At 44.5% G+C, this 27,567-nt stretch overlaps 1 protein-coding gene across 2 annotated transcripts in view; it reads right to left on the reverse strand.

Moving 5' to 3' along the window:
- BMP2 (bone morphogenetic protein 2) overlaps positions 1 to 27,567 on the reverse strand; it is a 143,677-nt gene that overhangs the window by 44,682 nt on the left and 71,428 nt on the right. For both annotated transcript variants that reach the window (XM_030490565.1, XM_030490564.1), the window contains one exon: positions 10,984 to 11,136. The gene's annotated coding sequence lies outside the window, so the exon portion shown is untranslated. The remainder of the gene's footprint in view (positions 1 to 10,983; positions 11,137 to 27,567) is intronic.

Here is a 27,567-nt window from a genome sequence, read left to right on the forward strand (position 1 = left end):
GGAAGAGGGCTCTGCCTTGCCAGTAACCCCAAAACAGTAGGAGCTGGCCTCCTTTACAGCTCTTACCCTCTTCTTGACATGAATCTTGGCACAAGAATCTCTAAGTCTCTATGAACATTATAATTTTCAACTCTCTGTCCCTTAGTCAATCTAACCAACTGCAAGTGGCAGCTGTAGGTTTTACTCTGGGAGGAAAACATTGCCCATTTCATGTGGCAACCAGATTTCCTGGAGGCATTCTCCACTTTGCCAGAGCACAGACAATTCAGCTGGGAAGCAGGGAAACTTGGCAGCCTAAATCTTCAGCAGCCCCCCAGGGCACCCGCTGCATTAGGTAAAGTTCTGCCTATACATCAGATAAAACTGCAGCATCCTTGCAATGAACTGAGAGGCACATACGTGTGCTGCTTCTACCTGGGGTCACCTGAACTCAGCTGCACCACCTTCTTCACGTTTTGAGCCCACATTTCTCCACTAACCCTGAAAAGCAACTGTCTTGCTTGGCTACTTGACAAAAGGCTCACAGCCTCACTCCATCAGCTCTGTAGGCACTGCAGGCCAGGTGGCATCATAAGAAAGTTGGGGCTGTTCAGCCTAGAGAAGAGAAGCTGTGTGGAGACCTCAGAGCAGCTTCCAGTGTCTGAAGGGGGCCTACAGGGATGCTGGAGAGGGACTCTTCATCAGGGACTGTAGTGATAGGACAAGGGGTGATGGGTTTAAACTTAAACAGGGAAGATTTAGGTTAGATATAAGGAAGAAGCTCTTCCCTGTGAGGGTGCTGAGGCGCTGGCACAGGGTGCCCAGAGAAGCTGTGGCTGCCCCATCCCTGGCAGTGTTCAAGGCCAGGCTGGACACAGGGGCTTGGAGCAACCTGCTCTAGTCGAAGGTGTCCCTGCCCGTGGCAGGGGGTTGGAACTGGATGATCTTAAGGTCCTTTCCAACCCAAACTATTCTATGATTCTATGATCCAGTGCAAGCTCTCCAAGAGTCAGGGCTAATGGTTGTTCTGCTAAGCTTCAAACTGGACGCTTGAAGACAAGGAGATGCTTAAACACAGCCTAAATCCCACTCAAGACAAACTGCAAGAGAAAAATTAATGGGTCAAGGGCATTAAACTGATTTATACTAGCTGAGGATCTGGACATATCTGCTTTATTCCTTGGAGATAAAAAGATCTGCCCAAGGCTAATATGCTTTTGATAGTTTGGGAAACAAAGATTGATTCTTTCTTTTTCCCACAAATAGGAAGAACCACCTTCAAATACCTGAGACACACTGCAATCATTTAGACAGATTAGCATCTTGATTCCTAGAGATAAGAGGAGCTGAATGGTTGGCCTCAAAACCAAGCATTCGTGACAATTCTTGAAACAAGAACATTATTACTCTCCGTTTCCACAACAATTTACATACAACTGCAAAGAAAACCCATATTTCCCTTTGCAGCTGGAAAATGTACTGTAAACACCTACCTGAAGCCTTGTCATAGTTCCTGAACACCCAGAGGTGGGTGAATGGCTCCCTGAGGCCATGCTGTATGCAGCTCAGGGTCAGAGCCCAAGACACTGGTTCCTTCATATGAATACCTGGCTGACCTTGGTATATACATCTGAGATGCAAAAGAAGGCCCCCTCCCAGGAAAGGACAGGAATACTGGATATTAGAGCCAAGGAATGTCTGCAGGACTGGGCAGTCCAGTATCACAGCAAAAAGCACTTCCTTGAAAGGAGAGCAGGGAGTTTCTGAAACAATCCAGTTGTTGCCTGTCAGACGTTTTTGTTTCTCTTCACAGGAGAACATGGGTCCACCTAAGCAGGTTGCAGCTGTGATGGGAATTTCTCAGGCTACCCATTCCAAAACAACCACCATGCATTCACTCCTCTCAGTTCCTCTCCAAAAAGCAGCAGCTGCAATGAGAGCCACTAAGATCTGCCAAAAGGAGATGATGCCCTTTGGGCACTGCCCCTTGGCTCGTGTGGTCAAGTCACAGGGGAATCCTGGGGATGCTGCAGGAGGCTACTGCAGCCAAAGAGCTTGTGAGTGCCCTCTTACTTTTGTAGCATCCATCCCATAAGGGTCTTCTACCCACCGCTGTTACAAAACATTTGCAAAGAGTAATTTAGAGCTGTCTGCTACATATTCAGCTGCACATGAACAAAGGGCTCTCCTTGTACTGTGAATTTCTTCAAGTACCAAGTATTGTCCAATTCTCTACAATGGCCAACTCCTACAATTTCATGGTGAGTCCTACTACATATAGTCACTTTCCACTACAATGATTTTCGTCCCTAAGAACCTCATCTCTGATTTAAAGTCAGTTTTTATCCTCTGTGAATGCAACGACCTGAGCGCCTCTGATGCAAAAACCAGAAGGCAACTTCTGCCCAGCTCTGTGTGCTAAAATCTCAGGATTTCTAAAGGCAATCTCAACATTACACTTTTTTGGATGCTAACACGACTACTGTCATGTGAAAAAGAAACAGCTCCCAGTCTGCAGGCGGTTCATGTAAGTCCTATAAACCAACAAACCAACTGAACTGGTTTGCTGAATGTATGTTCTACAAAGAGCTTCCTTAGTCCCACTGTTAACCTTACATGGTGCACATGACATCCAAAAACTGAACGTCTTGTCAGGAATGACACTTAGATCCAAAGTATTTCCAGTTGCATGTAACCACTTAGCACATTGCTGTCACTGCCCTTTCAGCCCAGGCATGTAAAGGTGTGCTCCATCCATAGAGACAACAGCTCACAGTCTATGCTGGTGGCTGTGTGCAGACTCCTCTGTAGCTGCAGCAGCATCAGCAGCTTTCCTACAGGGCAAAGGTGGGCTGAGGAGAGCCTATAGCTATCAAACCACCTCATCTAACACAGCCCATCCCATTCATACCACTGGCCAGCAGCCTGGAGCAGGTCCTGTATCACAGCTCCTTCTGTTGCTAAACACAGGGAGAGAACACTGGCAGGATCAAAAGTGAGTACTCAGAGCTCCCTGGAGACTCTCATGCCACTTGCAAAGTTAAGAGGCTTTGCAAAATGGAGCAGCCATCAGGAGAACATAATTTGGACCAGTAACCACTGCCCCTGCAGCGTGATGCTGGGATAAGGATAAAACAGAAGTGATCTTCTTGCCACCTGACCTTCACACCTCACAGCTCACGTTGTGTTTGACCCCTCTCCTCCTGCACTCACTCCACGACTGAGAAACAAAAACCAGGGAGATTCAGGACCCAAGAAGTATGACAAGTACCACAGCTCTGCAAGAAAGACCTTCAACTTGAGGGACCTTTCCAGCAAAAGCACTGGTGATTTCTCAGAAACAGGCTCCAAATGAGCCTTGTCAAAGCCTATTTCAGAGCCACAGGAGGGCAAGATGTGGAGGAGGACTTCAAGGCTGCTTTCAAACGAACTGAATCAGAGGTTTACCCAACCCCTCTCTTTCAGAAGTTTCTGAATAACGCACCAGCTTGAACCACTGGAAAGAAACAAATAAATGAGCTGGCAACTTTCACAGGGAGGAGCCTTGAAGCCCAGTTCCCAAGACCACGCCAACCAGCTCCGTGTGACAGCATACAGGAATGAAAATAGGTAGGTAACCTTAACAGAAATACACTGAAACTTAATAACAGCAGCTTGTCAGGACATGCACCAAAGAGAAATGGCTCATAATAGCTACAGCTTGTATTATGAATGTTTCATAGCCATCTGGCTAACAGAGCTGCCTGAACTCAACTGATGTGTTGTGTGTGCTGTGGTAACCCACGGTGCATGCTCAGGAAGGAGACTGTCGAGCAGAAGTCCTAACATCTGTATTAAAAAGAGACACCATTTCTCTTGTCAGATGAAAATGCATTAGAATAACAACACAGCAATGAACTGTGTCCTCCCTTGGTGTAAATCAGCAAGGTTCACTCAGGACAAGTGGAGTTATCCCAATTTACACCGACTATAAGGTCCAGCCCCATTGTATTGACCTCTTCTTGGTTCAGGCAGAACTTCCATGTGTCTACCAGTTTAAAGCAAAGGCATAGTTTAAAAGCAAAAGTAACCCCCCTGCCTTTCCTCTCCTGATCTGATTCGCATACAAAATGGGCTTATGAACTCCAAAATTATGGGAGGGATTGAGGGAGGAGGAAAGGGAGACACAAGAGCCCTTTTATTTTGCGTCTTATTCACAATGAAAATTGGCACAGAAGCCAACCACATACATTAACATAGTTTGGGCAAGTTTAACTCTCATGAATACATTTCTGTGGAAAAACTATGTGACTATGGAAAAATCCCCTCTTTTTTGCCGTTTGAAAAGATAACAGGCTTCTATGTGGAACATACCCAGAACCTGCCTGATTCAGAGACATGGAAATACAAAGATGAATAAGGCTGAGTTTCCCATGCTAGGGGCCCATGGAAACTGAGAGGGGAGGAAGAAGTAAGGAGGCCCATTGACTCAGGAGAAGGACTTTCATCCTACAGGTGAAGGAAGTATTTGAAGGCACTAGTAACATTGCAGGCCTGTTCCAGAGCCCATTTAAGTCACTGGCAACATCCCATTGACTTCACTGGGATGTGGGTCAGGGCTAAACAGTTTTAAAATATAATCCAAGGCTATTTCTACATCACTGTGTAATGAGTGGGATTCAAAACAGTTCAAGTGTGCCCAGCTCTGGGGCTTACCTGCTTTCTGTCCACATTTCTGTCTGATAGCCTGGCTGCTTGGGCTTGAAGCCTGGATATTGCACTGAGGAAGAGCTGAGCTCAGGACGTTTTTAGAGGACTGTCTCAAACTGAAGTGCACCCTCAACTGCACCCATGTCTAAGCCAGGCAACCTGAAGGAAGGCAAGATTTGGCCAAATGTTTCTGGGCATTAACTGCACTTCTCTTCCCCCTCTCCAAACTCAGGCTGAGGAGGGCTCACAAAGAGCAGTGGGCATATCTGCTGGACAATGTGGGCATTCCTTTGTCTGATGATACAAGTGCCCCTGGCACCCAAAACCATTTTGACCATTGGAATTTAAAGGTAGCCCAGCCACAGCGACTTGCACGGGGATCCTCTGACCCAGCTGCAATCCAGGTGCAGCCTTAAGAGTTCTGCAGAACTTCACAGTTACACAAAAATAGGATCCTGCCTCATACATCCCTAGTTGCAACCTACAAACTAATGCCATTCCCATAAAGAACCCCTTTGCTTTTGCTCACTTACTGCCCTGCTACCATGCCGTATTTTCAGCAGAGGATGGTAACCACAGAATGCCTATTTTCCTTTGAATGAACCAGTTTGCTTTATTATTGCCCGATACAACAGTTTGCATTCCGAGTCCTTCATCAGATCACTTCAGAAGCACGTCATTGCACTAGGCCCTTAATATCTTGCTAATTTGTTTCATAAATTACTAATTGAACTCTTCAAATGACTCATGTTGGGATGGCGAGTCTCACCATACTGAAAACTCAGTGATCTCAGGAGAGGTAACCCAAAATTAAACAGCGGGGTGGAAGCAGGATGGGGAATTTTCCTCCAGGATTGGCGGTTCAGAGCCCTTATCGCCATGATGGATCTAAGCACGGCCTATTTTGCACCTGCCTAAACACAGAGTTTCCACTGATGTCAGTGTGTGGAAGGAGCGAAGTGTACAGATCCACACATCGAGGGCAAAGGATCTGCAGAGCACATCAAAAGGGAACGTTCTCCCTGTGGGACAAGTCCATCCCTAGTGCTAGCTCTTGCTTTAATGGCACTTAATGCACGTTGCCACTGATGTCATTGCTAAATTTGGCTCTGCTGCAGAGATGGGGATTGGTGGGGAGCAGTGAGCAGGATTTTTCACAGATGACCACTTCCAGCCATACAGAGAGGCTGTATTTGTCTCTTCCAACACAACTGCCTCCAAACACAACCTCTAAACAATGTCACACGTGGCACTACCTTGGTGTGACATTGGGGAAAGGTAACTGGGTATTTCAGGACCAGTTTGCCCATACACAATTCAGTTACATACCGGACTATGCTGGAGAGAAGTCACCCAGACCTGTCTGACTGACCCTTCACACACTGACCTGCTGTTTTTCCCTTGGAAAGCTTGATCACCACTTGCCTTGCAGCAAAGGATGGGGTTTTTTCTCACCTACCTCCCAACAATGTTGGTATCTACATCTGCTCAGCCACATTCACCTCCCACCGGAGTTAATGGAGTGAGTAGGCACTTCTGGGGAGTAAATCACCTGGCCTACAGCAGATGCCTCCCTTAGGATAAGATCAGTATCACTCCCTGACAGCTGCAAAGACCATTTACCTCTAGATCTACGTACACGTCCACATAGAGCCAGAGGAATCCCATCCCAAGCAAGTGGTCAGATGCTGAGCTGCTGCAACAAGTTAAAAGCAGTTGTTTTACACACACATTGTGTGCATCCTTTGCTCCGTGCCCACCTGTTTTGCCTTGTTCTAAGCTGCCTTTTATGACTGACCCTAGGAGATGGAACCTGTTGTTGTCCCTACACCTCCAATAAACAACAAGAACATGAAGACCGCCACGTGTGCACAGGCGGTGCTGCTCCAGCACAAAGGCTTGGAGCAGAACTGGTTAGCCAAGTTCTTACATGTAGACATAAAGCCTCAACAGGGACCTTTGCAAACATCTCTGCTGGTCTCCTGGTCAGTGTTTCACCCAGCTACATGGTTCCCTGCTACAATTACAGGTATATTCCCATTGGATTTGGCACTACTGCTTAACCAAACATCACGCACTAGCTCCAGAGAGAAAGATGTTATTTATTCTACCCACATAAGGTTTATCTTGTAGTAGCCATCAACTTTCCATGGAAAGACCACGCTCTACTGCTATACATCAGTCATTAGAGGCAGCTTCTAAACTTTAATATCTCCAAAGGAACAATAATTGCAACCCTTTCAATATTTCATACTTGCAGACAAGTGGAATGAACTCACTGGAACCAGCGGGTGGTGTATGTTCAGCTGCTCAGAGCAATATTCAGCTTGCCTGTTCCCAGCGAGGACAGCTGACATCAGAGGAGCAATGTACTATTCAGCGGGCAGGAGAGCCCACAGCCTGTACAGTAGACATCAAAGTGCTTTGTAACATGCAAATGTTTTCCATGCAGAGGCTGAGAAAAGTGATGGCCAACAGTCTATAAACCCTGTAAGCCCTGTGCTGTGGTTTTTAGTTCATTTTCTCCTTCACATAGCCCCGTTTCCTTGCCTTTTCTTACATGGAAGAATGATGGGTTCTATCCTCAGCTGATACAACTTGTGTGACCCCACTGACTTCACAGCGTTGTTTACACAAGTTGCAAATCTCTCCTATCAATTTAAATCTATACAGATTTGCATCATGGGGAATAGTGCTATATTATTCTCCATAGCTAATAAGCTTCCCAAAAAAAGAAAATAAAATCTCTTGAACATCCATTAAGCTTATATTTGGAGATAAAGATTTCAGAGGATGCCTTCTCCCACCCTATCTGACATTCTTCATCCTGCTCCTCTGTTTATTAGAGGGTCCTTCCAGTGCCATGTGAGCCAGAGCTGAGTTGCTGAGGACATTGCCCATGAATGCACCCATGGCTGGATCTGCTTGCTGACACGTAGCTCTGTTGCCTTTCCATCTCCCCAGCTAACACTATGAATACAACCAATCCCAAACCTCCCTGAGTCCCGCTGAGCACAGGGCTCTCTTCACTATCATCCAGGCTCTCGCGCATGGGATGTAGGTAAAAATCCCTGCTCTGTTTGATAGAGGAGGGCAAGTCCAATGCACAGCTCCCTCTGCCCAGGTGAATTCTTTAACCAGAGAGCTAATAGCTATTTTGTAAGTAAGTTTCTCTTTCCCTTTCATTTTCATTTCATGCAACATTTCAGAGGCTTCGGTTTCATCTTCCTGTGGCATAAAAACACACTCTGAAACCGCACTATTTTCTATTAAATTAAATTTGTGTGTCCCCACTTGCCCTAACCAGAAGCACTGTACCACCACGTCTGCAAAACACTGTACTGTGCTACGATCTTGTGCTGTTCTGCAGAGAAACGCAGTGAGGTTTCACACAAAACTTCCCTCCAGTAAATAAGTGCCAATCTATACCTACAGCACACATGGAGGCAGACACTTCCCATTAGGAAGCAGTTTGCTGAGCAGGCTGGAGAACTGAAAACTCAACAGCAACTCTTCTGCCGGGCAATATGCTGACTGAGCCTGATTTTGGGATACACTGAATTATCCTGAAGATCCAGACGACTTAAGTTCCAAATTCCTTACCACATTTACTGATTTAATTTGACCACTGAAGTTCTCCAGGCTTCTTTGGAAGCCCCAGTTGCGATTTCAGGAACCAGTATGTCCAAGACAATCCCGCAGGTTGAACACTGTCATTAAAAGCATGACCTGTTCCTGCTGGAGGCAAATGATGGAGTCCCTGCAGGAGTGGCAATAAATTAAGTGGCTGTATCATCCACCTCAGCAGTGGCTCTGTACGAGGAAGCGAGACCCAAGACCACTGGAGGTGTCTGAGGCCACGATAAAACTCTTACACTTCTTCCAATAAAAGCTGAGCTTGATGCTGCCTGTAAGATATGTTGGGATACATTTTCTGGATGAATCAAAGAGAGAGCAACCAAGATCTTGAATCAACCAAGAACAACCTCTGGTGTGAAGCATCCCTGCCCATGGCAGGGGGTTGGAACTAGGTGATCTTAAGGTCCTTTCCAACCCAAACCAATCTATGATTCTATGATTTTAACATGAGCTGGAGCTCATGATGACCAAGAAGAGGCTGAAAGCATTAGATTGGTTCAGCCTCGAGAAGAGAAGATGATGGGGGGGCCTTATTCCTGTCTCGGCTACCTCAGAGACAGTACCAAAAAGACAGAGCCAGGTTCTTTCTGAAGGTGCACAGCTCTGCCGGTCATTGCACTGATCACTGCACTATGTGTACGTGCCACTCTGTATGCTGCTTTCCACACGATCTCCTGCTCTGAGATCAATGTTTCCATCCTGTTCCATTCCTCTTTTCCCCTCTAGCTAACTTGCTGGAGGTTAAGCTGCCTCTCAAACAGCCCCCATCCCACTTAGCCTGTATCCCGGGATTTTCTTTCATGAAAAAGGCACTGTAAAGGCTCTGGACCCTGTGCTATGATTTACACTTTTTCATCTCCTGCAGCAAGCCTGCCGTGTATGTGATGATACCATTCAGCTCCGTTTACCTGAGAACTTAAAAAAATACCACCCGAGGTTGTTTTTTCCATATGGGTAAATAGTAGGGGTGGGAGTATTCCTTATGGGAAACCTGGAACAGTCGCACTCTGTCGGCCTGACATTTCCTGCTGTAATTGAAACTTTTGATGTTAAAAATTCCATTTACACAGTGTGTCTCTCTAAGCCAAGCGGGGAGAAGGGCAGAGGTGGGCACAACGTTAGCACACACTTTCCCCCAACTCCCCCACTGCAGCCAGTTAAACTATAGCAGGTGAGATGCGTAGATGTAAGGGAAGGAATATGAGGAAGGAAATACCAGCTGAGTTAGGTAATTTGGGTCAGAGGAAGCCAGACGTAGTTACAGAGGCAGGTACAGATTAAATCAACTTGAGGCTCTAGGTCTCTGCATCTTGCCCCTACCCCGGCCCAGGAAGGCAGGGAGAGGTGCACCCACATTGTCCTGTGCTCACAGGGGATGTGCATCCTGGACATCTGGGCTCTGCCTTGGAAGAACAGAAATATAGCTTCCTTAGAAGTTGGGGGACCAGTGGGGAGAATTAACTTGGCCCTTCGGCAAGTTAAAGGATGTTTAGCTGAGTGTCTTTAAACATCCTATGCTATACAACCTAACCTCCAATGAAATCAGCCAAACAACCAAATTCTAAATCAAATCCCACCAGAAATCCAGGCAGAGGAGCCTAACACTGCCAAACATGAGCTTATCCCAGCACCAATTCCAGACCTTATGCCTGAGGACAATCAGTGTACCTACGCTGGATCAGATCTGTTGAATTAAGACAGCTGGGGAAGGAATTATAGAATCATAGAATGGTTTGGGTTGGAAAGGACCTTAAGATCATCTGGTTCCAACCCCCTGCTATGGGCAGGGACACCTCACACTAGGCCATGTCACCCAAGACTCAGCAACATGTTACAGATCCATACATTTATTCAGCTTGATTTCTGAAGTAGGAAGGAGCTGACCTATGAAAGCATCATCTTGCTGTTTCTGCATCTCTGAGTGGCCACTGGGGCCCAGGCTCATTCCCCCTGGCTTCAGGACCAGCACGAACATGCTCCCCACTCAAGTCAGCCCCATCCAGTGTCAATTCACAGGGCTCCCTCCAGCTGGGGACAGAACTCGTGTCCATTGGGGTTTCTCCCAGCTTCCACCTCAGCTCTGCATCAGCCACCAGCACAAATCCTACCTCTATCTCCAGCTCTACCCCACCCCACAGGGATGTCATACCCGGCCCTCAAACGAGCCAGATGCCTGTCCTCCTCCTCCTCCATGAAACCTCCAGCAGACTCTTCAGGGTTGGACATCTGAATACTGGTATCAACACTGTATAAATACATTAATAAGACAAAGTACAGGACAAAATGGAACCCCTGTGAGTAATGGACATAATTACATTAGCTAGGCAAAGTAACTTGATGTTAAGAAATATTTTTGGCATGCCATGAAAAGTTGAAATCCTGTCACACCCCGACAGTTACAAAAGTCAAAGGCAACATAACATGAGCTTTATGGTAACTGTTACATGCATTTGCATTAAAATGCTTCTTCAGAAAGAGAATGCAACCCTGCTTCCCTGTTCCGTTTTTTGCTGCTTTCCCTTTTGATGCAACTTTCTTGCACCCTCAAAGGCACAAAGTAGAACAGGAAACAGTCCTGCCTGCAACGCCTTTCTCAGGCACTTTAAAATACTAAAGCTCAATGCTTTGAGCTACTTTCACATATCCAAAAACAAGACAGTGAAAAACTGGACTCACCAATGATTCCTGATATCTGGATTTTCGTTGTTAAAGATGCATCTGACCCTCCAGCCACAACAGTGACAGCCACACTACCAAGCGAATTCCATTAATCATTATTCTTCTCCAGCAATCCTGACAAGGAATGGGGGGAGAAACGGGAAGCTGGATCTACAGAAACAGACATTTCAGAAAGGAAACAAATGAGTTATTTGAGCAGCCGTTCAGATTAATTCTCATTTCTAACCCTGTCCCTGACATGACAACTGGCTAGAAACTCAATCTACTCCTTGGAGTTCCACAAACAGTTCATTCAGGAACAGAAGGAGGGAAAACTTTCGGGTCTCAAAAATACTGGAATGCATTTTGTGCTGCTGACTTTCTCAATCTCTGTCACCAAAGCAGGCAAAACTAAACCTAAAGTTGATGGTTGCTACATTTGGATGTGAGGTCTATTATACAGATGCTCCTTTTTATTTAAATATTTAATTTAGATATTTCTGGAGAAAAGTGTGAATTTCTCCACTCAGAAAGTTTCTTTACTTTTAAATTCCCTTTATTTTCTGAATTAAATGAATTAAAAAGTCATTTAGAAACACCTAAGAAAACCAAAACCCAGAACTGACAGTGGCCCCAGTGCCCACAGTTGTTGTTCTATCTCCCACCAAGGAATCTTTCATAAGGAAACTCATAACAGGAGTTCCAGTTTTCCCAGGCAAAGCTGAGATGATGAACTGCATCATTTTCTCTACTACAGAGGCATCAAGAGGACTCCTAATATTGTGGCTCATGGGTGCCCCATTCTGCAAAAGACTTCCCCTTACTTGAGGGGCTCATAACTGAAGGAGAAACAAAGATGGGCAACCAAAACTAAAGTGACTTGCCCAGTGCCATTGAGCACACTGATGGCAGCAGTGAAGAAAGAGTCTGGTTCACCTCAACTCTTCCTCCAGTGACCTGATAGGAATGTATGGTCAGACTCACTGGATAAAGCCTTTATTTTGGTTTCTCCTGCCTTATTTCTGCTTCATGGGCTGGAAGAACTTCAGCAAGTTCCAATGGGGAAAACAGGAAGATCTTTATCTTAATCTTATACTGATCTTGATTTTTGTCCACCTGGAACAAAGGAGAACTCCCAGCGTGCCACTAGCAGAAGCCACATACCTCAAATTATCAACTGGGAGATAAAGAAGAAAAAACTGAGGAGGAAAAAGAGATAGCAGGTAAATAGAAACAGGGAAGTGCTGTCAAGGAACCAATGGCAACACTTAGCACAAGAGTTGTGGGAGTCTCTGGTCTGCTGCTATGGGTAAACATTTGTCCAAATGACAGCACATGGTGGAAAATTATGTGAGATGGGCCAGAACTAAGTCGTGATTGATGAGCCTTGGAAGAGCAGGACCTGGCTCTCCAATGTTGGTTTTGCAACCTTTGATCTTTATAGCCACGCATTATAAAGCGGTTTCAACTTGTAACTAAATTCCTAACATACTCAGCTGTAAAATCCAGACATATCCTGAGTAATAAAACAAATACATAAACTGGAACTTAGGTGAGAGTCATCTTTTACTGTCATTTAATGCTGGGAACACCTAGAGCTCGTTATACGAGATTCAACAGGAAAACATCATTTTAAGAGCAGCATGAAGGGATTTTGGCTGGAAACAAATTAATTAGGCTGTACAGCCTACATTATTTAATCCTCACCAACTTACAGTGCCTCTAAAGAGCATCACAGAGCAGGCAGCTTTCAAACTGTTACACATCCTGTAACTATACAACATGATGTTCATGAAATACAACTTCTATCGCTCCATGTATCAGAGCCACAGGCCTTCAGAAACGTCATTCTGTGAACTGTGGATATAACCAATAAATCAAGGCAGTTGCACAAGCCACAACTTAGGTGGCATTAATTAGATCAGTGGAAGTTATGATCCAACATAATTATCATTGCTACCCCACCTACGTTTAATTTCAGTGTTTCTTCCTATCTTTCCCCCAGAGGGTCAATAGGAGAGTTAAACTACATGCTTCAACAGTATCAGTCTCCAGAGGCAGCACGAAAGAGCAATATTTGGTAATTATATGAGTGCAAGTAAGGGGAAGGGGACTATCATGAGATGTGATCAGATACCATACAACAAGAGGAGAAAAAAAGAAGTTCACCCTTTGCCCCTTAAACACCTCATAGCTTTGCAGCTGTACAAGAGGTCTGGGCTTTGTGCTGCCTGGTCTGACCCACCAGTCCCTGTTCAGCAAGGTATTCACATACAGAAATCATTGTACACATATGGAGACTTATCAAACTTAACCTGATTTCCCAAAGTCTTCCCTACATATTGAAAACGGCCTCAATGGCCTGGCCCAGGGAGGGGATGAAGGGTCAATGTACTGAGATAGGACTTCAGGCATCTCTGACCCCATCTATAACAGAAAGTAGTGCAAAATAAGAGGAGTCAATACATAAGGAGAAACAATTGGTGCCAAGGACCTGACATCCCCACTGTGCCTCTCCATTCTGTACATGCTTCACTTTAGACTAGCTGCAGTCTATCAGCAGTAGCAACCAGCTTGAGCTGTCCCACTCCAGATGCGGTCCTGAAGCACATCCACCAGCTTAGTGCCATCCCAGAGGAATCTCATTCATGTCCTTCATGACTGCTCTGCCACATAAATGCACAGTTAACTGGGGATCACTGGGAGACTCATTTCAGAAGCACATGGTTGATCTCAAATAAAACGATAATACCAGTCCCACCTTTAGAGGGCATGGACAAGCGTCCAGGCCTACTGCTGGGCATGGACAAGTGTCCAGGGATACATATGCACTGCAGACCACCCAATGCTTCAGAGATTCCTGAGCAAACATCTGAGATAGCTACAGAGCAAGAACCACAACAGTATAACCAAGTCAGCGTGATGCTATGCCCAGGCTATTTTGTCCTGCTAAAGCAGCCCAGCATAACACAGCCCTGACGCAGACCTGCACTGGATGACACACGTGTCCCCTGACAGCACTGCTCTGTGTGGCTGTCCCAACGCACAGGCAGCCAGCTCCCCTGTGCGGTGCGTGTGTGCTCTTCATCTCCAGCACTCCCTCTGTCAATAAGGACAATTTTAGAAGCCTGTGTCTCTGAGGACTGTGTTTCAGGAAGAGAGAGTCACACACATACAAATACAAATGGGAAACCGAGTGTTTGCAGGGCTGAGCCCTGAATCACAGTCCAGGAAACGGTTGTAACGACAGTACATGGCTGAAGAAGAACTACAGCCTTTGAACTGGCTGCAGGGACTCTATACAAAAAGGTATCTTATATTTTGGGCCACAGCAGTTCTTCCTGACTGAAGCTTGCACCATCACAGCAACTGGAAGACGAAGACGTTTTCTGCTAAGAAATCCCCAAAGATGCTCTGTTTTAGCAGGTCAATTGCTTCTCTTCTTCTTTGACCTTTCTTCTATGCATCTGCTCTTCCCTACACATGCAATAAAACATTTTCCTTTGACACTGTGCAGGGCCCTGCTTAAAAAGAGCTTGGTGTAATCAGGTGTGTTCCTACCGAGCCGCAGCCTGCAGTACAAAGACACCACTGTTTTTCAGGAGGCTGCTCAGTAATGTTCACTCAACAGAAGAGACCAACAGTATGGCAATATCCATCAACCCCCTGCATTTGCTTGTAATTAAAGAAAGGTCAGTGGCTGCACCTTTCTGAGGATCACGCTTACCTTTGTGCACTCAAAACCCAAATATATATGAATTTCATAACGGAAACTTTCTTTGACATCCAGAAATGTGAAACCTGAGGCATGAAAAATATTGCTGTGCTAATCTAATAAGGTTTGTGAAACCCATCTGCCCCCATGGTTGGTTACAGAACTGTTGAGGTAATATCTGGTACCTGACAGCAGAAGCTGTTGTGTTCCAGTTGTTTCATGCCTCGCTGCTACAGAAAGGCCCTGATTCACACCACTTCATTCTTTCCTCGTTTTTATAGGCAGCCAGAGGGCATGCTGGATCCTCAGTTTGTTTGTCTGGATCCACTCATTAGTAAATTATGTGTAGTGAGCAATGACACGCACCTGGACATTTAGTCTGAGGAGATTCTTTAACATTCAAATTGGTTGTGCTACTTCAGCCGAAGAAAAAAGCAACAGATCTTTCTGAAATGTGGTTATTTTCTTAATGATTTGTACTTCTAGGAGCTGTATCATTAGTGGAGCAGAAGTACCAAAAAGCAAGGATGAAAGAGAAGAAAGAAAAATGCAAGACTTCTCCCAATGAAGCAGTTTGCTAGCAACGCAAAGACCCCAAGGCCAACACCACAGCCACATTATGGTGGCAATCTGAGTGGCAGTATTCAAACTTCTGCTGTACAGAATCATAGAATCATAGAATCAACCAGGTTGGAAAAGACATTTAAGATCATTAAGCCCAACCTTTACCCCAGCACTGCCAAGGCCACCACTAACCCATGTCACCAAGGGCCTCATCTACACGGTTTGTGAACACTTCCAGGGATGCTGACTCCAGCACTGCCCTGGGCAGCCTGTTCCAAAGCCTGAGCACCCTTTTTTGGGGAAGGAATTGTTCCTAACACCCAGTCTAAACCTTCCCTGGTGCAGTTTGAGGCCGTTTCCTCTTGTCCTATCACCTGTTCCTTGGGAGAAGAACAAGAAATACCGAGAGGAACACAGATATGTAGGGATTCAGGTGAGAAGTTTGCAGTGATGTTGAATGCAAGACTCATGTGCTGCTCTGGAAATCTGGAAATGGAAACGACCTAGAAATCTACTTCTAGGGACCAAGCCTTTAACCCCTCCCTGGTTCTCTCGGTGGTATCACTATGTACAATTTGCTATTATAATGAAGGGAACTGGGAGGGACAGATACAGGAATCAGACAAGGCATTCCAGCAAAATCCTTCTGACTTAGAACCCTTGGAGACCATGGATGCAAGAATTGCAGAGACACAATCCAACACAATCCCCTGCTCTACTTTTCCCATCATTAGCCGGGTACCACAGAGAGTGCAGTTAAAAACGTCTTCTAAAATAGCTTTAAGGATTGGAAATCTGATAAGGCAAATACAAGTGGCAAAGCTCCACTGACGTCAGTGAGACTTATATAAGGGAAGATTTTGTAATGGTAAAAGTAATACTGGAACTGAAAAGTCCTGCACACTGAACAAGGAAGTTTTTCAGGTTAACCTCAACACAAGCCACACATTTGTCCTCAAAGCAGATTCCCCCTTGCCCTGAAACTACAACTGAACTTGGACTGCCTGCAAAACTTGTCACTTTGTGTGCACAATCACACAAGCATAATTTACTGCAAAGCTACTTACTGATAAGCAACTGAGATATTAATATTGAATGCTATTTTTAAAGGTAAATTGTGAATTTATACATATGATAATTTTAATGAAGAGAGGTGGCTGTAAATGAATTACATTTAGGCAGTCCTGGAACAATATGGTGTGAGAGTCATTCTTCCTTCATACAATTCATCTTTTCAGGACCATCTAGTAAGTTGGTGTGAATTAACACTGGCCATTTGAAATCAACTGCAAAAAAAAATGGAGCTAAGCCAAATGACATCAGTGGAGGATCCAGCCTTTTGGCTTCAAGTTATCCTCAGTTAACACTGGCGTAATCAGAAAAAGGCGACATTTACTCCTCTGCCCAATGAAAATAGCCTGGGCATTGGCCACTGCCTGAAAACATTCCACAAACCATGAATTATTCACAGTATTACACAAATAATTGTGACTAGTAAATAAATATTTGTAAGTAATGGCTGGTTCATACACCATTCAAACACAGTGTAAGGGGGAGATATTCATCAGATGAATTACCCATTAAGAATTATTGGCTCAGCTCTGGTTATAACTGATAAACAGTCATGCGGATAACAAGGCAAGTGTTTGGCAAGTCTCCTGCTTTCATTCTCAGCAATATGGGTTCCTTTTTAACAGATACATAAGCTCAACTATTTATGCCCCTTGTAGCAGAGAAACTCACTGCCTTCAGTGCACCTGAAAGGCGAGAGCTGGCGCGCAGTTTCCCCAATCCCTACTTGTCTGGTTAAATTCCAGGTCAGGCAACAGCCCTCTGACAGAACCACATTCCTGCTGTAGTTTCAATTACCTAAATTATTCTTCACCTCCTGTCCTAAGCATGGGCATATTTTTGATGGCCCGAGCTGGGAAATGTGAATGCAAACTGCTACCAGATGTAGGGAGGAAGAATGATTTCATATCGGAGGCACTAGCCTCCGAGTCAAAATATCTGAGTGTCTGCTGTGCCACAGGCTTTCTGTAAGCCACTTAGGCCCAAATCCCCAAAGGTATTTAGGCTTTTAACTCCTGTTCATTTCAGTGAGAGTTAAAAGCCTAAATACCTCGATGGAGTTGGGTTTTAGCCTCTATGGTTATGTCTAAACAGCACAAGGGTATCCATAGTACCGAGTGGGCACATCGGAGCTAACTCTTAACAATCTGGCTTCAGTGGAAGAGCAATATCCTGGTGCTGGTCTACTATTCAGCCAAGAGTGGAATATAATCTGGTTGTGGAGAGCTCTCACCACAGCATTACCAGCTATTCCCTCAGAGCTAGCCTGGGTATCTCCATACAGCACTGTGTTCTGCTGGGTGGGTACAGCCCATGTGCCTCAAAATGACGCTGCAATCTGGGTACCTAGTTGGGATGCAGGGAGAATGAGTGCATCCCATGAAATTCACATGGCATTGCGCTGGTAGGCAGCATGTAAAGCACACAGAGCCAGCAGGCTTGCTTCTGGTGAATGATCCTGCAAATTCCATTTTAATTCAGCTTTTTGGAAAGCAGCTTCCACCGGCCACAGAAAGGCAGCAGGGTGCTGTACAGCATGTTCCCATTTACATATCTGGCATCTTTCACTTCTAACACCACTACAACTGTGTCTCCCCAAAGAATCAGAGCAAATGGTTAATGTGCAGTTATGGGTAAGTTAAAAAAAGAACTGCTTTGCTGCTATTCCTTTGTCAGTTTTGGCAAGCAGCACTGGGGAAGCGAAGCACTGATAACATTGCTTTATTGTTCATGTAGGTCCCAACCTTAACATGCTACATCTGTATCTTCTGTCTCAAGAAGTTGCTTTCTTTTCATCAAACACATTCCAGAAGTCAACAGTAAAAGCACTGACAAGAGACAGCAGATTGATCCATTAACTCTCACTCACTGCTAACAGTTCCTTGGCTGAAACCGGACCCTGCATTCCACTTGGGAAGATTTGGTAAGTTCAAAATGTAAACATGCTTGCAGGATTTGGTTACTGCTCTCATCCACTGCAGCTCCTGCCCCAGCTTCACAGGAGGTGCTGGGAACCTCTACAGGTGCTGTGCCTCTTACTTTATACATGCCTAATTAAGCAACAAACAGGACAGGCCAAACGAGTCCTATGTGCCTCATGTTAATATTATACTACGTTCTCAGTTAGTGCTAATCAATGTGGTTGCAATGAAGGATATTAGAGCACACAGCTCTTTCTAATATGTCTAACAATAATAAATAATAATAATAATGTACTCTCCCTTTGCCAGAAAAGATGCAATTAAATGAGCACATATTTTTCCCTTTAGAGACAGGCCCTTAAGCATCTTCCTTTTAGCAGCAGATAAAATGAGAAGTCTTTGCCTCTTGTGGCTTTGGATTTGCTTTGCAAAACCAGCCTTTATTTTAAGTTGGATTTATTTGACAATGCTCCTTTGTTAAACTATTATTCTCCATCTGTATTACCAACGCTTGCAGGGTCTCTGCTCACAGACCGACGCTCCAGCACATCACTCACTGTACAAACACAGAACAAAATGCCATTTCTTCCACATCTGCTAACAAAGCTACAAGCCCAGTGCGGCTCTCTGTCCCCCTCTACTGACTACAACAGCCTGTCCCGGGTCTGATTCCTGCATCAGGGACTCAGCCTGGGGTGCTGTTACCCTTGGAGAGGTGACAATGCACCTTCTGAGAGGCAGCAAGATGCTGGCTTATCCTGGGAAGCAGCTGATTTTTCCTGTGCAGCAGCTGGACAAACAGGGTTTTGTCCAAGCTGGTCTCCGAGTTCAGCTTCTGCATTGCTCACAAAACAGCGCAGAACGGGGTTTTGTGCTGAAAAATGTGACATGGAGGTAAAACATCACTGCAGCGTTCCAGCCGACCCCTTAGTATAGTGATTTAAGATGGTGTGTTTGGTGTCCCGTCGGAAATGAAATTGTGCTTCCCTTTGACTCCATGGGTCAGGTTCTTGAGATCAATGACATTTTCCAGGATGGTCAGCTGAAAACGCACTGCTTTTCAGGAGCTGTAATTTTTAATGTGACAGTGACACTTCCCAAAGAAAGTGAACACTCTTCAGAAGAAACACACCTAATCAAAAAGCCTGGTTTCTGAAAGAGAAGGTTCTCAAGAAGAGCCTTTGCTCTTCATATAGACTACAGAACCACGTACAGCCCCGCAGCTCACGAGCTGAACCAGCAGAGATTGCTGTGGGTGAATGCCAGGAGCTGCTCCACTGACATCACTGGGATTTTTGCCACTGATTTCAGTAGAGTCATGATTTCATGCAGGACTCTGATGCCACTGGAGTCGAGGTTTAATTACACAACCCTTCACTAACTGGCTCTCTAGGTTTCTACAATGCTGATTTCCCTCCAATCTCACTCCAAGGGTTAGTTCTGACTTGTTACAGGGGCTTGTTTGAAAGCTTCATGTTCTTTATGATTATCTTCTCCCTCTGGTACTGTGCAATCACAGACACAGTTCCCTATTCCAGGCGTATCTGCGTACACATCATCCATATTTACATCTTAGCACTTCAGATTTCTTTCCTTTGTTGTCTCGAGTTTCAGATGCTTTTCACCCTTCCCCTGTTTTTCTCTTCTGCGTGGTCAAGTCCTCTGTATTTCATACCCTTTTGTAACACAGAGCTATAACCAGATCCCAGCTATTAATGAATCATCTAGGGAAAATGACTTGTTGTTATTATGGGTCTGGATTAGCAATTTGGTCTGAATTTCCAGATCATTTTGGCCTTGTGGCCATGAAGAAGTCATGCCACTGTCAGATCCATCTCTACCTGTACAGAGAGACATCCTGCACATTCAGAACACAAGTCCTGCAGGAACTAGTGCTGGGTTGTCAGGCTGTCTGCCCAGCAGTGACAGCAATGGCACCTGAGGTTTGTGCACAACTGGGAGCACCCCCATAGCAATTCGGGATGGAGAACACCTATTGCTCAAGTGAACTTACGCCACCTTTGTCCACCTTGCAGTCAAAAGCAGGAGAGCAACACAGTGACCAGTTTCAATCTAGCTACTTTGGATACCTTAAGCAGTGGAGACACAATGTTCAGGCACCAGCTCTTGAATATGCACATCGCATCCTGGGCAGGCTTGTCCAGCCTGCCCTAAACCCTGGGAAGATTAAAGCTAGTTGTTATTTGATTATCTGCACTGCAATCACACCCTCAGTTCCAAGGTAGGCGAGCAGTTGGTGACCAGGGGACCGTTCCTCTCTCCCTGCTGTGCTGCCAGAAGTATTCAGTGTGAGAAGTGAAGGGGCTGGAAGGCTGTGCTGAGGGTCCTCCTGACCTGCAGCCTGCCTGGTATGCTCCAGAGCAGCCATAGTTTTGTTAGCAGCTCACAAACACTGTGATGTTTCAGTCATCCCCTTTCCTCACCATGCTCTGAAAGAGAAGATAGACTTAGGAATGGGATAGCTGGAATTGGTTTTAGCTGCTTTCTCAACAAGTGATCTGTTAAAAGGAGAGAAAACACACTTTTGTATGAAGTTGCTATTTGTATTGTGTATTTAAAATCCTGGAATGAGCATGAGATGAGCTATCATGGAGGTATACAGAATCTGAATTACCACCTTTCTCATCACCACCTTTCTTAAGTTCAGAGTTTACTGCTTGTTTACACCTAGAGAAGAGATGCAAACCTCTTTAGATTTGCTTTATGGGGTGTTTTATTTGTCTCGGATCCTGCGGAGGATGCTTGGGGCCCAGAAACCAGATGCTGAAAATCACTGCACTGCTATCTGACATGAGGAAAAATGCCACCAGCTGCAGCTGAGTTACGTGTGAGCATAACTAATGTGAAATTAGAATAAAGCCTGTAAGTACCTAATTCTGGAACTATGCCCCAGCACAGCTAGAGCATCTGCAAATTTAGATCCATAGATATGGTTAAGCACCTTACCTGTACACAGAAGTGCAAGAATAAGTAAGAGAAAGGTAAGAGGAATTTGGACTCTTCACAGTTTTTAGGAGCTGCACTGAAAAGTCCTCTGAAAGACAGAGCCTTTGAGGAAGTCTCAAGTCCCACAACTTGGAAACTGCTTCTCATAATCATTGTCTACATTCGCAAAAGTCAAGGTAGGGCTGTAGCTGACAGAAAACCATCTTCCTGATGCCTGACCTGAATGTTCAGACACATTTTCAAAATGAGAACTAGGAAAAACTAAGTCCAAGCACTTGTGAATTCCTGCTACACAACTGCTTAGTGTCACACATTCAATGTGGTCCAACAATGTACGCGCTAGCAGGGCTGCATCAAAAGCTTCAGTGTCTGAGCTTGGCTAAGGAAACCTAAGTTTGGATCCTCATTCAAAACTTGTTTGTATCCCTTAGTCCACAAAGCCAGGGTGAAAATTTTGCTGGAAAAATCCTTCTTATGAAGTCTCCAATAATACCTGCATCCAGCTGGGCTAGAAAAACACTCGGAGCAACCTTTCAGAGGCTTTCCTCCTTTTGCCTTCCAGTTCCAGCTGAGACCAGGAAGAGCCAAGTTTTGTAAGCAGGACCAGCAGTGAGAGAAAGAAAAGATTGCTAAGTCTTGGTAAACATACTCATCTGAGGCACCGTGGAGTACCTACATCTGTACATACCCAGAGTCCAGCAGCTGGGAGAACCACAAACAAGTGTAACTGGCTATACGAACCATCCATTCTCTTGCTAGAAAAACACAACCGGGTATGCGCTTGAGCCTCTGCGCTTCAGTAATTGAGGAAAAGAAGTCACTTTTCATTTCAAAAAGCTCTCAGCTGTGTCCTTCGTAATTAGGATAGCACGGAGGCAATAAATCAGCCCATGTGCCAACCCACAGAGGTCAAACATAATCAGGCAGCAAATTATAGTAAACATTTATGAATCCCTTGTATACGGCACATGACCCCACCCACTCTCTGGCACACAAGGTTGCTGTTGATTGCACTGGTCCTTCTGGCATTTCGTGTCCTCATGCAAGTCATACCAAGTAGCCTCCCTGAAACACTGTACTTGAACATGATCAGACTCATTTTAATCATTGTGTGTATTTGAAATGATGACTAACGCTCTGAAAGGATGAGAGAAACCAAAAATGGTCAGGGAGCTGGGTTTTTTCTTAAAGAGGAAGAAAGAAAAATGTAAATTGAGGTTTCTATTTAAGCGACAAGAAGCTGGATGCATCCTCCTGCAGAGGAAGGATGGTCTGGTGGCTGAAGCACGGGGCTAGGGTGGAAGACCCTACTAACCTACTAACTCCAGGGTAGCACAGAAACCCCACAGCAGAGTCCCTGTGTGATCAGAACTCCTCACCTCCGAAAGGGGATAATTGTGCTTTCGTACTCCCATCCTTTATCTGTCTTGCCTCATCTATACCAAAAAACACACTTCATTGAGAGGGACTGTCTTTAATTAGGTGTCTGTGTGTGCTTAGCACAATAAGGTGCCAATTTTAGCTGAGGTCCCTGAGTGCTCCTACCTGGCAAATGAAACAGGCATTTACTGCCGGGTTAATGACCAGCTGAGATTACTTGATATTATTATTTCATTTGTACTGCTGTCACACCTTAAAAGCACCAGCCACAGACCAACCTGTTCTGTGTTTGCATTTAATGCATACAGAACATAATGACAGTGCCTCTCCCAAACAGCTTAAAATGAAGTTTTACTCCCTTCCCCCAACACTTGCACTGAGTTTGTTGCAGAGATTCCTTCTCAACTACATCTGCCAATGTGACAGCCTCGAGTGTCTCCTTCTGCCCATTCAGATTAGATACAGGTAACACGTGAGCAGTGCAGAGGAGATTCTGATCACAACTAGAGGGAAAGTGAGAAATATTTTCTACCAAAAGGTTTAAAGAAACAAAAACATTTCCTGTGTTTCTAAATGCAGTATTATCCTGCTGATACTTCTTCTGACAAAAGGAGAAAGAAAACCCATAGAAGACAGACCTAGGAAACAATCTGACGTTTTGTCTTCAGAAAAGCAATGTATTTTGATGGGATTTCAGAGTTTTCGCAGAGTTGTCTTGAGAAAAGGCATTCCTACTTTATTTCCCTGTAGAAAGCTTTGACCCCAAAATGTCCATCTGCTGCTGTTCTCAGTCCCGCCAGCAAAACAGACTTCTACCCATAAGTGCAGTGGGTTCAGGGTATGAAATCCACCACCTAGCCCCTATCTTGACTTCAGTCTAAAGCCTTGAAGCTCTTCTTGCATGTTACAGTATCTAGAGAAGCCTAATACAAGATAGTACATGCTGCATTCAAGGATACTTTGGGTGCTGAAGTACAATAGAGCTTCTGGTAGGGGATGAAAGAGATGGAGATGTGAGATGTCTTGTTTCATGAGCCATTTCCTTTCCCTGTGGTGGCACTGATCCTTGGGAGAGACTTTCTTTCTTCTAGTAAAAAAAACTTTTCAAAGGAGATTCCTTACCAGCTCCAGATGAAAGGACAGGAGCTGGCGTGAATATCTCGTCAGCATCAGTGCCTGTTTTATACCGTGCTCACACCTGGGGAGTCCTGGAATACAAGAGAAACCACCTGTACACCTTTGGTAAGCAGAGAGGTTCCCAGAGCACGTCTGGGACTCCTCAAAAACTGGCATTTTACCAGTAAGTCACAGGCAGTAGGAATTCAGTACTTTCTTCTTTGCCTTCTTCAGACTAGAAAGAGAGCTTGCAGCTTCGTTTGATTTATGTAGGCTCCTCACCTTGTGCAGAGATGCACAACGAAGACTCATTCTGACACTATTCAGCTTCTCATAACTATGAAATAATGATACTTCCTGGAAAGAAAATCCCTTTTATTTAAACAGTCAGCAACAGAAAGAGACAATAATGCTGTGGCCTTCCATTCTGCTCTGCATTAGTACCTCTCTACTATTAAAACTGCCTTCAGGCAGAACACCTTCCTGAGTATCAAAGTGGATAAAAGCTGAGAAAAGGAAGACCTGTGAAGAAAGCAAAGAATCCCTTTTAGATGGGACATCACAGTGCCTATTATATCACAGGATGTTCTCCTACAGGTGTCACCACTTGCTATTCCTCACCCAATGCTCACCAAAATCTGAATTCTATGAACTTGGAATATTACACAAGAGCAGGCCTACTCAGACATCCTCCTGGAAACAGTGAGTCTCTTGAACTGAAAGATGTGTGCAATTCACAAAGTGTTCACTACAGGGTGCACTCACACAGATGTGTTTACCCATAGGAAAACCTCCAAACCCCTCAAGAGATCCCTTCCACACTCCATTCTCAGGCAAAGCTTCTGTCGAATTTGGTCTGACTAAGAAAGCATCAAAAAGCTTTACAGAAACAGGCTCTGAGAGAGGATACTGTAAACCAGCCAATATTTTGGTTTGGAACTAGATATTTAAGGTCCCTTCCATCCCAAACCGTTCTATGATTCTATGATTCTATCTTTGTAACACGGATTGCCCAAAGATGCTCATCTAAAACATATTACGTATTTGTAGATATGCAGCAAGTTATCTAACAAAGATGCCAGATGTGCCCAGCACATCATTGCTTTCACTGGGAGCATGACATGCTGGTATCTGACACACATTTTAAGCAACCATGGCAGGCTTTATTAGCACACTCAACACGGATCATACTCACACTGGGCCATATAATCTTCACTAGATTATATGATTTCCTAGATTGTAATCTCTATCTCATGCCACGTGAACCAATTTAGCATGACAAGGAATTGCCAGGCCCGTAACTTGGAAATGTCTAAACCAAGTATCTTCCAGATGTTTGTCTTTAAAGTTTTCAGGGCAAGTTACGCTCAAGTTCGGGAGTAAAATTTGAGAGGCCAGAAGGCAGAAGCCTCTCTGCCACTTTTAAGACTTTTATGAAGACCTTATGAATGCAGACATGGAAGTGACAATCCACAGAGTGATGACTGGAGAAGCTATTATAAAAACCAAGATAGTTTAATTCCCACAGCTGCAGAAAATGAAACACAGAAACATGAACCTGAATAATCACCAGTCAAACGAAACCCTAGAAGGCATTATACAAAATCTCATCAGTTTGAACCAGTGGTATGATTTGAGAGGCTTGGCTCATGACTTTTTAATGCTTTGAGTTAGCAACGCTAGTTGACAGTTCTAGTGGCTGAAGTGAGCTGTACTTAGTATAAAGTCAATCGTGTCTACCTGGCAATTAGCCAGGAACCCTAAAATTAACACTCATTAGAAACCTGTCTGTGACATACTATTCACATGGACAAGCCCTTGCTCAGGAGCAATCCCTCTGAACCCAGGGCAGGGAACAAGGGAAAGGACCAGTATCTAGCACATGTGCTTCCACAGCGGGGTCTGCTGCTTCACACAGGGTGGAGAGCAGCCCTTCAGTGGGCAAATAGGTTAGAAATGGGCTCTACTCATCTTGCAGCTCTCTCCCCTAAAGGAGAACTAGATTTGGGGTTTGTGAAATGTTTCTCAGTTATCCTGAGATGGTTTTTTTCTGGAAATCAACCTCATGTCTGCAGACATTACTGTTACAAACACTGGCTCTGCTCCATCAGTGCTAGAATGAACCACTGGCAATTGCGACCCCACATTGAGGAAGGGGTGTTCTCAGCAGGATCATTTGAGAGAGCAGCAGCAATGTTGGCCACAGTCACATACACAGCAGCAAGTCCAGAGCTCATTATGGCTTTTTAATGATTGAAGGGGACTTCTGCAGGATCCAATAGTTTTTTCCGGCATTGCTGATTAGAACTGGGCAGGATTCTTGTGTTGAAGGATGTTGGCTTCTTCAACTAACACAATTCAACTGTTGACAAGATTTTGGAGTTTTCCTTGAAAACTCACTTTCAATGAAAATCCCAAACTAAACACTTTGATTGAGGATCAGAAAGTATCTTTGATTAAAAAAGAAACATTATTTCAGATGTTGACGTTCCCCTTTAAATCAGTTCTCGCTTGTGTTTCTTATTGCAACCCTCACAAATAAAATGGATAAAACATACATACATCAAAATTAGCAGAGGAAGGGATTTTTGAATTGTATTTTTCCACATGGAAAAATGAAGCAGTCCTATTGCTAATACATGTGGAGACAAAGCAGCATTAGTAACATTGCTAACATTTAGGAGACAGGGGTATCACTCATTTTGGGAACTTGGAGAACATGCTTTTTACAGATATTCAAAGAACTTCAGATGTGGGACAGCAATCTTTGGAATAGATCCACGAAAATGAGATGAAAATTAAAGAAGGGAAGTACTGAAAAAGAAATCCTGAATTAAAATCCATTGGACTTGACTCTGGGGCTCAGTTTGAATATTCTTACCCACACAGAATGGCATTTTGATTTCAAGCCACTCCAGTAGTAAACTGTGGGTGCTATTTAGGAAGAGTAAAGGCATTACAGCCTGGCCCACTGTTATTTAGAAATAGAATTGTAATTGTGTATTGAGTTCTTATCTTAGCATGAGGTAATCTACAGCATGCTGATGAACATTTATCAACTGGGCTGGTAAAGCCCCAGGGAATGACAAAGGGTAGAAAGAATGGGAAGGAGACACATTGGCTATGAAACACTCCTTGCTAGAACAAGAAACAATAGTGTGCTGCAACTGAAAAAGAGAGAGAGACGCTTCCTGGGACAAGATGCCTTGCCGAGGTGTATTACTAAAAAGAGATAAGCATGTTTTCAGTGACAGGTTGGGGCATCAAACCCACAGCAATTCTCGCAGCCAGACACAGGGTCTCTCTAAGGCTTACGTTTAAGGTTCCTAAGGTCAAGTGACTCTTGCTTCAGATCAGCAAAGTATTTGTTTCTCAGGTAAAATAGTTCAAAACAACTTGTTATAGAGAGTAAGTACTGAGCAACTCTTGAATATCAAAGACCCAGGAAAGCTCTTAAAATAGACACTTGAAATATCCCAGCACTTCAGTGTTTTATCCGTATAGTCGAATCAGTAATTTTCCAGCGAGAAGCTTATGAAAGCATCACACCCCAACACTTTCATTCTTATTTTCTGGCTACTCTGAACTGACTAATGATAACCTCAATGTTAAAAAGCAGATTTATCTCAGATCTGCTGCTGGAGTCCAGCTCACCATAGGAACGGAGTCCAAATTCCAAACTTGGAGAAGGAATAGATGCTATTCCCACGCAACCATGCCCAAAAGGGGTTTGGGACGGAAAGAGCTGCAAAGCCACAGTAGAACATGTGAGAACTGCAGAGAGGTGTTAAAAGCAAGGCAAGAGGAGTTTCATACTCCAAGCTTTTATTTTTTAGAAAACCTTTGGCCAGTGCTGGTTAGATTTTT

This window comes from Strigops habroptila, chromosome 6 (assembly GCF_004027225.2).
Source record: "Strigops habroptila isolate Jane chromosome 6, bStrHab1.2.pri, whole genome shotgun sequence".
Taxonomy (NCBI): Eukaryota; Metazoa; Chordata; class Aves; order Psittaciformes; family Psittacidae; genus Strigops; species Strigops habroptila.